The 14873-nt window shown below is 34.7% G+C and overlaps 1 protein-coding gene across 1 annotated transcript in view; it reads right to left on the bottom strand.

Moving 5' to 3' along the window:
• LOC128206077 (melanocyte-stimulating hormone receptor-like) overlaps nucleotides 1-14667 on the bottom strand; it is a 138072-nt gene extending 123405 nt beyond the window's left edge. The window contains exon 1 of the mRNA XM_052908223.1: nucleotides 14593-14667. The gene's annotated coding sequence lies outside the window, so the exon portion shown is untranslated. The remainder of the gene's footprint in view (nucleotides 1-14592) is intronic.
• Between the last annotated feature and the right edge of the window lie 206 nt (nucleotides 14668-14873).

The raw sequence follows: 14873 nt of genomic DNA, 5'->3' as shown, positions 1-14873 counted from the left end.
TGCAAAGCTTTATGAACAGTAAACAATGAAGTATTTATAGTGCACAAATGTTCCAAAAAAAAATGAAAACACTTTTTATTTTAAGATGGGCATGAATACAAAACCAAATTACTACGCCGCTATTTAAAGAATGAAAATTTGGAAGGTCAAATGTGTTAGCAAAACAAATGTGGATACTCATTGGATTTTAACCATTCTTCTTAGTTTAAGACTGCATGTACGCGTGTTTTTATAGTAAGTTAATATTCATTCATCTTACTGTAAGAGACCAGTCTGTTTCGATTTAAAATGTTTGTTTTCCAGATAAAGAGTAAATGCCACGCTAGTTTGTTGACACATTTTGAGGTGGGTGGGGTAAAAAATATCGGATCTATCTATAAATTGTGTGAATTCTCCAGGAAGCTCATTTTACGTACTACAACGGTTAACAGTTAAAAATACATTTGAACGAGGATATAAAATTTTATTTATGTTCGAACAGTTGTTTTTGTCTGTAATTTGTTTGGTATGAAAGCAAATGTTCGAACATTCAGCTTCAAAGATCAGTAAAATGTTTGATAAACGGGATAACCGGTAATAAACGGTAAGTTGTTAATTTCCAATTATATATTTTATTTAAATTTATAAAATATTTCTTTCTTTTTTTTAATATTTTTTGACATAATTTACTGAAGTCCACAATGTTCTGTTTCGATCAAGGCAAGTACATGTAACAACAAAGGAATTTAAAAGTAGTTCTGAAAGTTGATATTTTCACTCCTTATTTTGCAGTGAAAATATCAAATTGATATTTTCATTGTTGTTATTTTACTGTTAAAACCCCATATTTCATCGTAAAGCATGAAAGAAACAATTTTCTTTCGTTTTTGATCAGTTTCAGTTCGAATCATTGATGTATTACTTTCTGAAGTAAATACTGATTAAAGAAGTTGTGTGTAGTGGGAACTTCCAATCCTTAATGATTTTGTCAAAATATGAGCATATTCACTTTCTCCAATCTTAACCCAGAAATTACTTATCCTATTACTACAACATTATTAATTGTATGGGCATAATAAGTCAAGTTTGATTTAGCAAAATATATCTCTCACGATTGATAGCATATCATATTGATAATTGAAAACCAACCAGGCAATGGTGATTTCCGGCATCTTGTCGAGAAAACTTCCGAAGTCTACGGTCCATCCTTTTCAAAAGCATATTCGGGCACATCTTCGACATTTTCTCTGGGGTTTTCGTAAACCCAAAATTTAACGGAAACTTGACATTCAACTTTATTAGACATGAAACTAATTCCTTGCTTCAACAACAAAACAACCTTCGGCTTCACAGCATAAATTCACCCCGAAAAAAATGCCGTAAGAGCCAGAGCTGAGAGCGACAGTGAATAAATAAATATACAGAGATATTTATGTACAGTAATGCGGCTTGAATCTTTAACATTCATCATCTCTTTACATAACTCAACACTAATTGATTAAACTCACCAAGTTGAATAGCTCAACATAACGCTGCAGTCAAATCAGTCCTACCCATAATTATTATTTTAATCAAAATAATTCACATAAAATGAAATTCCAAAGCAGTCCAAAAAGAGACGGCAGGGTCGAGGTTACATTTCACAATATATTCAAAACTAACGCATGCCTTTTTGTACGATAAATTGCAACGTGAAAGAATTGTAAACATTTGTTTTCGATATTTATTGTGGAAAATACAATAGTTCAATACAAGCAGGAAATATATAACAATAAAACGTGTAATAAATTGGGTAAAATGAAAATTCAAACATTTGCCTTCTGAAATCTGAATACGCAAACTCATGATCAATATGTTTAATCACTAGTGTGTTAAGGTACAATAACAGAGACATATTCGTATTAATTTGTTTGTTTACAGTTAAATAGAAAAAATTCATACGAGTGTGTTAACATGTTATGGTTGACCTATCTTATATTATCCACATTTCACACCTTTTTTGTTTGCGTACAATTAATGTCTATAGAAAATCTTCGACAAATAGCTCAAACTTATATCACCAAAATACATAATTATTGCTACGTATGGAGGCTTTGAAATTGATCCATTGTATAATGAAATTGTAAAATGATTTATATTTACAACGTGAAAGCTTGTTATTGGCCAACTGCATAAAAAATGGACATCTGACGAATGGTAATCAACAGACACAAATAAATGGTTAAAAAGCGTTTCTAATTAAAACAATAATGACAAGCACGTTTAACACATATTATTAGCTTTGAAATTGAGTACCAATTCGAATTGACAAGCAAAATTACCCGAAAATGTCAGGACAATTACTTAACAAGCGCACATTTCAGCCAAAACCATCTGTTAAAACATTTAACGAAGTATGCAGAATTCAATTTATTTTAATTTTGAGGCGCGGTCTACACAAATAGCTTAACAGCAATGTTATTGTAGCATAACATCCGCAATTAAAAATGGTGTTTTAGAACATCTATTTTTTCGTGAAACTGTAAAATAAATAATAACCGAGTACAGTATGATATAGCGGCACATAATATTGTTGATATAATCAGATGCTTTGTATAGAGTTTCCAATGGTTCAAGAGTTTATGCTTTAAGGTTGAGAATATTCAACATTTTCCGTTGCAATATGTAGAAATAAGCAACAGTAACATCAGGTGCAAAGCGTTTTGTTGGTATATGTATTAGATATCAAATTAAAACTATCACTGCTACATTAATAATAAGGCTCTTTTGCAAATGTGAGTTCCGAAAGCAAGACAATATAATGCTCGAAAAATTATAGATTTCAATTATTCTGAGACACAGCCTTTTTTTCAAAATGTGAAACAGTTAAATGTAGCAACGTGTTTGGTGTTTAATTAAATGCATTTGTATGTGTGATAAAAATAAAGATATATCAAATTTAGCACGTATTATAAACACACATTAAGGTGTCAGGTTTGAAATAAGTAATGTCCTATGTTAACACACAGAGCAGTACAAGTAATTTTCTATTGTCTAACAATGATCAGAAGTAAAAAAATAGGTTCAGTACTTTTTTTGCAAATTATAAAAACACGTTAATTATAATTATAAAAGGGCCGCAACATTTTTAGCAACACCGGATTGTTCAGCAATAAAACATTCTCAACATTACCAATGCTTTAACGTGTACATTGTGTAATCTTTCACAGGTTTGGCATTTTATTAATCAAATGGAATAATCTGTCAATGTCACCTTGAATATATTTTTAAATCAGCCAGAAACCTTCCTCGCACTTTTATCAACTTCTTGGTTCGATAAAAATCGCTATGTTATAGTTAAGAAGATAAAATGCTCAGCAAAAGCCAACACTACTCTTTAACGTTGAGGAAAGAGAATTTCTTGATATTCATTAAAACCAGAGTTATAGTTTCCGCTATGCATGTGTGTTTAAATTGTACAAATATTAATTTGATTTTCTTGAAAGATTATATTTAAGATCAATGAAGATGTTTTGGTTGCCATCAACTACCATGCCGATGCACAAGCCATCGTCGAGAACGCCACCAAGACTTTGACAACACCTTGTCGCTTTTCCTCGAAATAAAACAGACGATAACACATAATGGTACATGATAAAGTTTTTTCCCGTTCTTTGTGTTACCTGTTATTACAGTTTCACATATGGCCCCCAAATACTACTCATTACTTTTTTGATATATATGTAAATATGACATAATGGTAATTACCTCATTTGATACATATTATGATATGTTTTCATAATATTACTATGGTTCAGTAAACATTATTTTAATAATTAAAGAATAGTATTGCCAGTTGTTAACCATCTGATAAATTGTCTCTTTCAACCCCAAATTCGGACTGCACACTCCTGTCAGTAGGAGATGTGCAATTTGAAGTACATGCCGACTTAGTCTTGTCGGTGATACTCAGACTTGTAACAATCGTATAGTCGGCACTCTCAGTATCACGCGAATCATTTCTGCGTCTGAACTGTGAGTGCATTTCGTTTTCATAAAATGAAGAACTCCTCTTTCCTAGAAGTCTATTGTAAACTCGGATATAGCCAAGTTTCACTTCGGACCTTCTTACGGCGTAGATAACAGGGTCGCACAGTGTGTTTAATATGACTAACAGGAACAGAATGGAGTTCACTAAGAGCAATTTGTCGATAGCAGTTTTTTTCATTTTGGAAAAGTCGGGTCGTAATATATACAGTACCGTGTGGTATACTCCTATTGGGCACCAACAAAGTGCAAATGTTCCAATTATTAGGAATGTTGTGACAATGGCTTTCATTGAATGGGAACTTTGTAGCCGATTATGGCGGTCATCAAGAACGAGTTTCCTCACTTGATAGCAGATCCGAGTGTAGATTATCAAAAGTCTGACCAATACGACAAAAATGAATATGACAATGACAAATTCGTAGTTAAATGTTGTTCTATTAACAGTATTAACATGATCACAAAATGTTGTTTCTTCTTTCCGAAAGCTAGGTAAACTTACAAATAAATCCAACACTCCGCAGAAAATACTTATCGCCCACAAAGTTGCAATGATGAATCTCACTTTCTGCTTGGAGAAGAAGCGATCGTAATACAAGGCCTGTATGATTGCGACGTAATGGTCTACAGCCATCAAGACAAGGTTGAACAATGTTGACGTCAGCGCAATATTGAGGAACATCCGTCTCAGAACAGGCGTACAAGGGTGAAATTGATTTTTAAACATGAGGATATCATGAAGAACACAGGAGAGTATCACCATGATATCAGACAATCCCAAGTTGATTATTAGAGTGTTGTACGGTGACCATCGCTCGCGAGGAACATTTAAAGTAGCCAATATTGAGAAAACATTTGCTAAAAATCCGAAAACTATCAATATTAGCTTCATGATCTCCGTGGGCTCTCGATAGCCTTGATAGGTACCGCTGTTGCTAGACGTCTTGTTATCAAAGTTTTCTGTATCATTATTCACAACTGTCAAAGTCACCAAAGGGATTATGGACGTTGTTATATTGAACATATTTCTTTCTTTTTTCTTAGTGCAAAATTGTTTTGCTTTGCTGGTAAAATGTTTTCTATTGTTTATCTATCCGGTTTAACTTCTAATGCCCTGTTACCTTCGCGTAGTTCAACCCACTTATTGTCATTTATGAAGCCACTCTCATGAACCTTTTCTGTAGTTGTTTACGACTTATTTCATTTTATTCTGTTCGTTCAAACTACTACTTGTTTGTTCATCCTTATTATGTTACTTTATTATTTACATTTTGTTCTCATATTATACTATCGTTTAATGTTCTTAATCCCATGTCACTTGATATTTCTTCCTCGATTAAATATTTGTTCAGTCATGATTCTATTAAACATCCATTGCATTTCGAGTCCTATATCTTGTAAATACTGATTGCTGCCGTTATATTTCCTCTAATCCTTCGTGCTCTCTCCTGGAAATAAACAAATGCATTTGTCTTGCATTGGTTCTTCTAAAATGAATATTTGATATCGAAGCTGCTGCAAAATATAATTCATAAATCGGAAAAGCCATTGCAAATAGATATTGATACTCAAATGATCAGTTATTGGTCAAGTCTTATAGTCCCACACTGTACACAACTTCCAGTATCTGTTTATTATGTTATGCTTAGTAGATATATGTATGACAATATAATTAGAAACAATAAATTTCAATGGATAAAACATATACGAAACATATTTATTAAATGTGGTATGAATAATATTTGGGAAAGTCATGAGTTCCCAAACACATTATGGCTTAAAAAGTCCGTTCACATGAAAATATCCGATCTATTCAAAAACGAGTGGTATTCTACTTTAAATACGTCAAGAGAATGTTGTAGCTATAGACTGTTTAAAGAGAATTTTGAATTCGAGGAATATTTAGTTAAAACACCTGCTAAGTTTTTTAAATATTTAGTAAAATTCAGAACAAGAAATAATTATTATCATAATTCCTTGCCAAGCTGTATAAACTCGTTAGTGTTATTGTTTAGAAGTAAAACAAAATTAAAATGCAATTAAAAAAGAGTGCGTATTAGACAAAACTTGTATATGACTTGTTATTTAAACTGAAAAAAATCAATTAAATACCGGTCTAAGAGCAATAAAAATAATTAGCTAAATTTTAATAACCTTACTAGCAGTTTATAATATTGGGTTAAAGATATAGTACATAAGTTACAAAAACCACATTCCTGGAAATAAAATATCAAAATATTTTATTACGATTATTTTGAATATTATTATTATTATTATTATTATTATTATTATTATTATTATTATTATTATTGTAATCATTGCGGTTTTTTTTTGCTTTGGCCCGCTTATTACAAATAAGAAAAAGCAGACATATGTTTGCATTTCCTGTCTGTGAATGTATGTAAAACTTTTCAATTGGAACTGTTCTCTTAAATTAGATGTCAAGAAGTAGGACATTTGCCAGCCACTCGTAATCTATTATGAACACAATTTGTCTAATTTCTTTAGAGCATCTGTCGTATAGTCGATCAAAAGCTTATCAAGGATTCTTAGTTGAGACGATAATATGTGTCTTCGTATTTTGGGGATCAGTACTCATTTCTATACATATCAACAGACAGAGTGTACGTTATCGACAAAAGTCTAAATCAAACTAATATACAATCGATGCACACTATACCGATAGATGAACTCTGTAGCAATTGAAAGGTCCAGCAGGTTGGACCATTTTATAATTATACAATGAAAATTTCAGGGACTAAGTCATGCAGGTGCCTTAAATTATGTTTTGGTCGTTGATATATCAAGTAGATATAAACAAAGCCATGTGCTTCGTTGTTAAAGCAATGGTAGTTATTGGGTAAGATCGGAATTTTTACATGAAGTTTATTTTTTTTAATAAAACTGTAGGTGAACGTCCGGTTAGCGCAGTGGTTAGCGCGACCATTTCTAACCGAGGCGATCCAGATTCGATTCCCAGCCTGGGCGCATGTGGGTTTGGTTTGTTGTCACCAAGCCGGACAATTCGGTTTTCCTTCGATTACTCCGTTTTCCCCCACAACAAAAGACCACACTCTCACGTAAAATCGTGCCTACGAGAGTTATTTATATAATGTTGTACTAACTTTATTCACAATCGTTGTCTAAAAATATAAATATTGAACAAATCAATATAACTTTTAAATGATGTCATCGGTATTTTATTTGTAAACATCCTAATGCACGTATTTGCCGTTATGTTGTTAATTTTGTCTCAAAGATCTCGTTATCGGTCACGGCACATGCTAGTATGGATCCGTGTTTGACAATGGTTCCGATGAAGGGAAATATTTTGTACTGATGAGAGCATACTCTATCAACTATGGTTTTATCCAACAAATAAATGTATAACTCATTTACAAATTAGTCACAAAATCTCAAACTTATGTGTTTGGTAATGGTTAAATGTTTACTGTTTAGATATTCTCAACTATTTGTACACGTAATATATTAACAATATCGTCTTAAAAATTTACTTTAACAGGCAGTGTTTCGAATTTCGAATTTGTACAGACGCCTGACTTGAAAAACAAAATAAATGAGAAGGCAGTACGTTTGTTGGCAATGGATTAACAATGTGCATCTGTACCAATTTATAGATCGTGTATTCATGAAACATGTACTAGTGTCCTTCCTTATACAAGTTATGGGTCATACAGAAAGGTCATAGCATATAAAATGGTTAAAATCCTGTGCCTCATTAATGTTTTCTCCTAGATTTGATCGTTGGGTCAACATTTAAAATTTTGAAGCGAACGAGTAATATTTTTACAATTTTGTAATTTTTATTAAACCCGAATGCGAGCGAATAGCGAAAAATGTTGTTTATATATTTAAAACAATGAAGATGATAGTTTGTCATAATTGCCCTTGAACTCGTTTGAACAATATTTGAATTTAATTTAATATTGACAATTTAATGATGTTCGTTTACTGGTTTAGTTTGAGTAAGCATGAAATTGGATACATCAAATATGATGATGATTCATATTAAATAAAAACTTTCAGGAAAAACGTTTGAAACACGGTATTTACAAATTAAGTATAATTGAATTTGGATATTTAAAACAATGTTAGCACAGGCAGCATTAAAACATTAAGCAGTCTATATACATAATATTGTCTGGATTTCATTTTGGTTTGAAAATCAATGTTAATGCAATGGCATGTCCTTACCAAAATGACCAATTCCCGAGTATGGTCAGACTTCTATTAAGGTCAGTTAGGTGTTTTAAACATTCCACATTAAGTTGTAAAAGAGAACCGATCACAATGGAAACTTACCTATATTTTCCAACCAGTTATCTTTTTGTTACTGATCGCCATTTGTGACCATATATTGTTTCGAAAATTGTGTTTCTGTCAGTATTAGCGTATCACGACTTGAATCAGAAAATAGCCTTTTTGAGCAAAATGACTCTAAAAAAGTAAAACAGCTAGGACAAGCGGCAAATTGTATTTCTGTCACCATAACACATAATTAGCAGTCAAATAATAGGCATTTTGTCTGAGAGAGAACTTCTGTCTGCCTTTTGAAAATATCTTTGAAGTTAAATTTTCAATTCAGTAAAAAAAAAACATTTGACCTCAGTTTGAAAATCATAAGAAATATTTACCTGAAGCCGCCATTTTGTTTGGAATGATCTTGAAACCAATCTCAAACCGGTAGATATATAAAACGTCTTACTTCCTTTATCAAACATTTATATTAAACTGGGAAGGAAATCAATAATCAATACTTCAAACCAAATCCAGTTTGCACACAAAAACAAAATATTTTTAACATTTAAAAAAAAAGGTGCAGTTAATCCGTGAATTGACACTAAGTTAAATGTGGCCTTACTAAATATTTTCATTCGCAATACAACATGAAACATTCCTTCACATAAATTAAATAAAGATCACGAGTGTTTACAAACATTCGCCACATGTTAAATGTATTTAATTCATGTTTATATTAAAGGGTAACGTGTTGGATGTCCAGTGCTGCACTGGCATTAAGAGAACACATTCCCGTTGTAAGTGACAATGTATCATTCACCACAAAAATGGAATTAACTAGCATTAAATGCTACAAATTGTTTAGCATTTGCTGATGGGGTATGTGCACATGTACATTTGCTGACCGTTTTTCTTTGCCAGTGTCATTTTAATGCAGAGTAATGGAACTTTCTGGACGAGTGACTGATGAGGTCGGTTGTTGACGGACTATTGATAAGATACTGAAACAATTGTGCTTTTCCTCTGACATTTAGAATAGAAAAGAAGTCCGTTTCGCTGTCAGGTGACCAACCGACTATAGATAAACATTAGGTGGTCTACTATCCTAAAGTATATAACAAGATACTTTAAGAAAGTTTATATGTTCATCTACGCTAGATTGCACCTTAACATCAATTTAGTTGATAAGTTCAAGGAAATGCAGCCCCTCCGGAGGGATTGCATTATTACAACAGTTAAACCACTTTATTTCACAGTTATACAAAACAACTTTTTGATAGTTGAATGACATTATTTTGCTGTTATTTATCGTTTTTTTTTCAAAATTGCTAGTAATAGATGATTTTCGATCCCCAACACAAAAATAAACATTGAATGATGAGGCAATATTTCACAACATAAATAAACTTCCAAAACACAGGTAAAAAGGATCTTCAATGAAAAACTCTTTGTGAATAATTGAAACGTTGTAGAATGAGAGGAAATAAAATTTAGGACATATGTGTTTATGCAAAGCGGCTCCATTTTCTTTATCACTGTTGCCCATGTTAATATCCGAATGTTTTTGTTCTAAAACAAATGAAATAATTAGCTTAATTTTAACTTGTAATGAGTGTAACATTATACGGCAATGAATTAATTCCTCCCGCTATTTATAGTTCACCTTGTATGATAAGGCCAGCCAGCCAACACAGGCGGTCAGTTTATCTCTAGCAGTCAGAGCTGTACCATCCTCACCAATATCATATGTATCAATAATAAATAGTTAGAACACATGCAGTCGTTCTTCATAACATAACATGGTGTCAGAAAAGAACTCATCGCTCATATAGTATTAAATGTGGATTATTTTAACATTGGATCGTTAATTAATAGATTAAGCATCTAATAAACTGTTCACGGTGAGAATGGAGTTAAGTGGTGTTCCAACACCGTGCATGGATTGGAATAGCTCAAATCTTCCGGAAGCTTGGAAGAAGTTCACAGAGCACTGTGAGCTTATTTTTAAGGGTCCACTTAAAGGGAAGGATGAGGATGTACACATCACCTATTTGCAACTTTTGATGGGTGAAAAGGGTCGGGACCTGTACAAAACACTAGAACTGTCAGCGTCCGACAGAGAACATTTGTCAGCAATTTGTGAAGCGATTACAAAACACCTACAGCCGACGATCAACCCCGTTTTTGCACGGTATCGTTTCAACAATATGACACAGGGAGAACTTTCTTTCGAAGAATTCTTGACCAAATTGAGAGTAATGGTGAAGGATTGCAATTATAAGGACAGCGAAGACATGATCAGGGATAGGATTGTGTTTGGAATAGTATCACAAAAAATCCGAGAAAAACTCATTAATATGGGAGAAAATTTGACCTTGAGCAAGGCTATTCAAATATGTCAAAGCTTTGAATATGCTCAAGCACAACTGCGCGAAATGCAGGCACCATCGCAAGGAGCAGCCGTTAATGTGGTTCGTTCAAGAAGGGTTACTGGTCATAACACCTCAGGCCAGCCTGGTCACAATTCCTCAGGCCAGTGGGAGCAGAGAAGACAACAGCGCGTCACTTTGGGAGAAGACGATACCCGGACTTGCCAAAATTGTGGGCGGAAACACCAACAACAACACCAGTGTCCCGCAAAGGGAAAACAATGTCACAAATGTCAAAAATGGAACCATTTTGCATCAGTGTGTAGAAGTGTAAATGAAGTTATTGACAATGACAATTCTTGTACTCATGATTTCAAGGATTTAGTGATTGACAATGTGGAGTCCACTGTTAGGAATGGGCAGGTGTTTGCAGAGTTCAAGGTAGGTCCTTCCAATTTGTCCGTACAGTTCAAGATTGATACTGGTAGCCAAGTGAATATATTGCCATACAAAACCTTTAGAGACATAGGCATAAAGTCAGTTCTAGAAGCTTCACATTCAAAGCTTTCAGCCTATGACGGAAGCACGTTAAATGTAAAGGGATGCATTACTTTAAGGTGTAATCATCCTGGAACTGGCCAAACAAAGGATGTTTACTTTCATGTAGTTGACACACATTCAAGTCCTTTGCTAAGTCTCCAATCATCCCTTGACTTTGAACTCATAAATCTCACATACACAGTTATGTCAGATTCCCAGGTCAACCCCCTCACTAAGGACATGGTATTAAAGGAATACAAGGAAGTGTTTGATGGCATTGGTCTGCTAGCCGGTGAATGTAAGATTCACATTGATCCCACTGTCCAGCCTGTGGTGCATCCCCCAAGAAAGGTCCCTATAGCGTTACAAGAAAAAGTCAAGGATGAGTTACTCCGCATGGAGGCATTAGGTGTCATCGAAAAGGTCAATGAACCCACTGACTGGGTTAGTTCAATGGTCGTTGCCGAAAAAGCCAATGGCAAAATTCGTATATGTCTGGATCCGCGTGACTTGAATAAGGCCATTCAACGTCCACATTACCCTTTAAGAACTCTGGATAATATATTGCCTCAGCTTTCAGGCGCAAAGTACTTCACAAAGCTTGATGCTAGGAGTGGTTATTGGGCATTGAAACTTGAGAGAGAGTCATCGTTCCTTACATGTTTTAACACCTTATATGGAAGGTACCGATATGTCCGAGTTCCCTTTGGTCTGAAGTCAAGCGGTGATCTTTTTGTGCAAAAGATTGATGCTTGTCTTGAAGGTCTAAGTGGCGTAGCTGTCATCGTGGATGACATACTAGTGTATGGGTCATCTAGAGAGGAACATGACTCCAATCTTAGAGCAGTCCTAAAGAGGTCTCATGATGAAGGAATTCGTTTTAACGAAACCAAACTCGAGGTCGGGGTATCAGAAGTAGACTACTTTGGTCACCTTCTCACATCAGAAGGTTTGAAAAAATCAACCTCAAAGACAGAGGCTATACTGAAAATGAAGCCACCCAAAAATAAATCAGAACTTGAAACCATATTAGGTATGGTAAACTATCTGTCTAGATTTGCCCCAAACTTGGCAGATGTAACAGCCCCTCTGAGACAGTTATTGTCTAAAGAAGTTGAATTCTGTTGGGAAACTGCACAAAGTGATGCATTTGACAAAATGAAACAAATCATCACAGACCCGAATCAGGTTTTATCCTATTATGACAAAAGCAAGCCATTAACATTGCAAGTTGATGCCTCCAAGTTTGGTCTCGGAGCAACAATAATGCAAGACGGGAAGCCACTTGCATATGCATCAAAATCACTCACACAAACTGAGGTCAATTACGCACAAATTGAGAAGGAAATGTTTGCTATTTTGTTCGGCTGCAAGCGGTTCCACCATTTTGCTTATGGTCACAAAGTCAACGTGCAAACTGATCATTTGCCGTTAGTTTCTATTTTCAAAAAATCAATAAACACAGCTCCTGCACGATTGCAGCGTATGCTACTACAGCTACAGAAATATGATCTTGACATCAAACATTATCCATCCAAACAAGTACCAGTTGCAGACACACTAAGCAGGAACTTTCTAAATGAAACGTTCCCTGAATTGTCACAAGGCATGGACATGCAGGTACACATGGTTATGTCTCATTTACCTGTATCTGACAGAAAATTGAATGAATTGAAGGACAAAACAAGTCAAGATGAGACTTTAGTATTGTCGAAACAGACTATACTTCAAGGTTGGCCAACCTCTAGAAAAATGTGTCCGTCCCAGATATTGCCCTTCTGGAATTTCCGTGATGAGTTAACTTCTATTGATGGGTTAGTCATGAAAGGAAATAAAATAATCATCCCCAAATCAATGCAGTCTCAGATGCTTGAACTCATTCACACAGGTCACATGGGAGTCTCAGAAGGGCCCGGGATGTTATGTTTTGGCCAGGAATATCGGCTGATATTACCAATCTCGTGTTAAAATGCAACACCTGTTTAAAACACAGAAACTCAAACCCAAAAGAGCCATTAATTCCCCTTGAGATTCCTGATTATCCATGGCAAATTATAGGCACTGATCTATTCACCTGGGAAAACAGGAACTATCTTCTGATAGTGGATTACTATAGCAGGTATTTTGAGGTCAAGGAATTGCCCAATATGAAAAGCACCACGGTCATAAACAGAATGAAAGGCATAATGGCCAGATGGGGAATTAGTGAGAATGTTATATCTGATGGTGGTCCCTGTTATATCTCTCAGGAGTTCGCTGATTTTGCAAAAGAATGGGATTTCAATCACCAGACAATTAGTCCCTACCACAGTCAATCAAACGGTCTAGCTGAGAAATATGTGTCAGTTTGTAAGAAACTCCTTACAAAGGCTAAAGACGCTGGGCGTGATCCTTTTATTGGCATATTAGAATACCGGACCACCCCTCTTGAGTCAGGGTATTCCCCTGCGCAGTTAAACATGGGCAGACAATTGCGCTCTATCCTCCCAACATCTAAGGAAAATCTGATGCCCAAGGTGATATCTCCTAATTTAGTCAGGCAGGGTATTCAAGATAGCAAACAGAAGGGGAAGAAATATTATGACAGACAAGCAACGTCACTAGAACCCTTAACATATGGAGAAAATACAATGATCCAACAATTAAATAAAACTTGGAGACCAGCCACTGTAGTTGACAAGTTAAATGAAACATACACTGTTCAGTGCCCAGATGGGTCTATTTACACACGTAATAGGCGGGATCTATTAAAGACCAATGAGCCCTGCCATGGTCAATTTGCAGAGCCAGAAATACAGGAAATGCCTTTAGGTCAAACACCTACCCAGTCTGACATCAAAGATTCGGAAAGCCCTCTAATTGGCAGTACTTCCTCTCCATGTATCAATCACAATCTGTACGTGACCAGGTCAGGAAGGGCCGTACAACCAAAAGTAATTGAATCCATGTGATGTTCATTTCGCTTGTAAGCTGATTGAATCACTTATCTAAATTAGTTGTTTGATGTTTAAATTAGTCTGACAACCTTTAATAAATTTCCGATGAAATTCAAATCCTGCTATTATAACCCTAACATTGAATAACTTCTCTTTTTCTCTACAAATAAATATAAATAATTTGATATCAAATCACATACATATTTATTGATAATATCTTTTGTTTGTAAAGAAGGGAGATGTAACATTATACGGCAATGAATTAATTCCTCCCGCTATTTATAGTTCACCTTGGATGATAAGGCCAGCCAGCCAACACAGGCGGTCAGTTTATCTCTAGCAGTCAGAGCTGTACCATCCTCACCAATATCATATGTATCAATAATAAATAGTTAGAACACATGCAGTCGTTCTTCATAACATAACAATGAGCAGATTTAAAAACATAGTATATATCGTATGTATATTTAATTGATACGTACAACGGCCAAATATATCCAACACAATCATCTATCGTCTACTTTATAAACACAACACGCATCTTCTGAAATCCTGGCGCGATGACTGCTCGTTTGTGAGTGATCAGCGCTGCTCTTCAACTGGTATTTTATAAACAGAGGTTTAGGATACCGCAGCTGAGGTGTTCATGAATAATCGGAACAATTACTATTTGTGAGTGGCAATTGAATAATGTTTAAATTATTTTCACATGAAAAACCTTTGAAACGTCGACCTAACACAGGGACTTTTTATTAGAGCAGTA

This window comes from Mya arenaria, chromosome 10 (assembly GCF_026914265.1).
Source record: "Mya arenaria isolate MELC-2E11 chromosome 10, ASM2691426v1".
Taxonomy (NCBI): Eukaryota; Metazoa; Mollusca; class Bivalvia; order Myida; family Myidae; genus Mya; species Mya arenaria.
The sequence above is the reverse complement of the archived record's forward strand: the minus strand, read 5'-3'. Positions and strand labels throughout refer to the sequence as shown.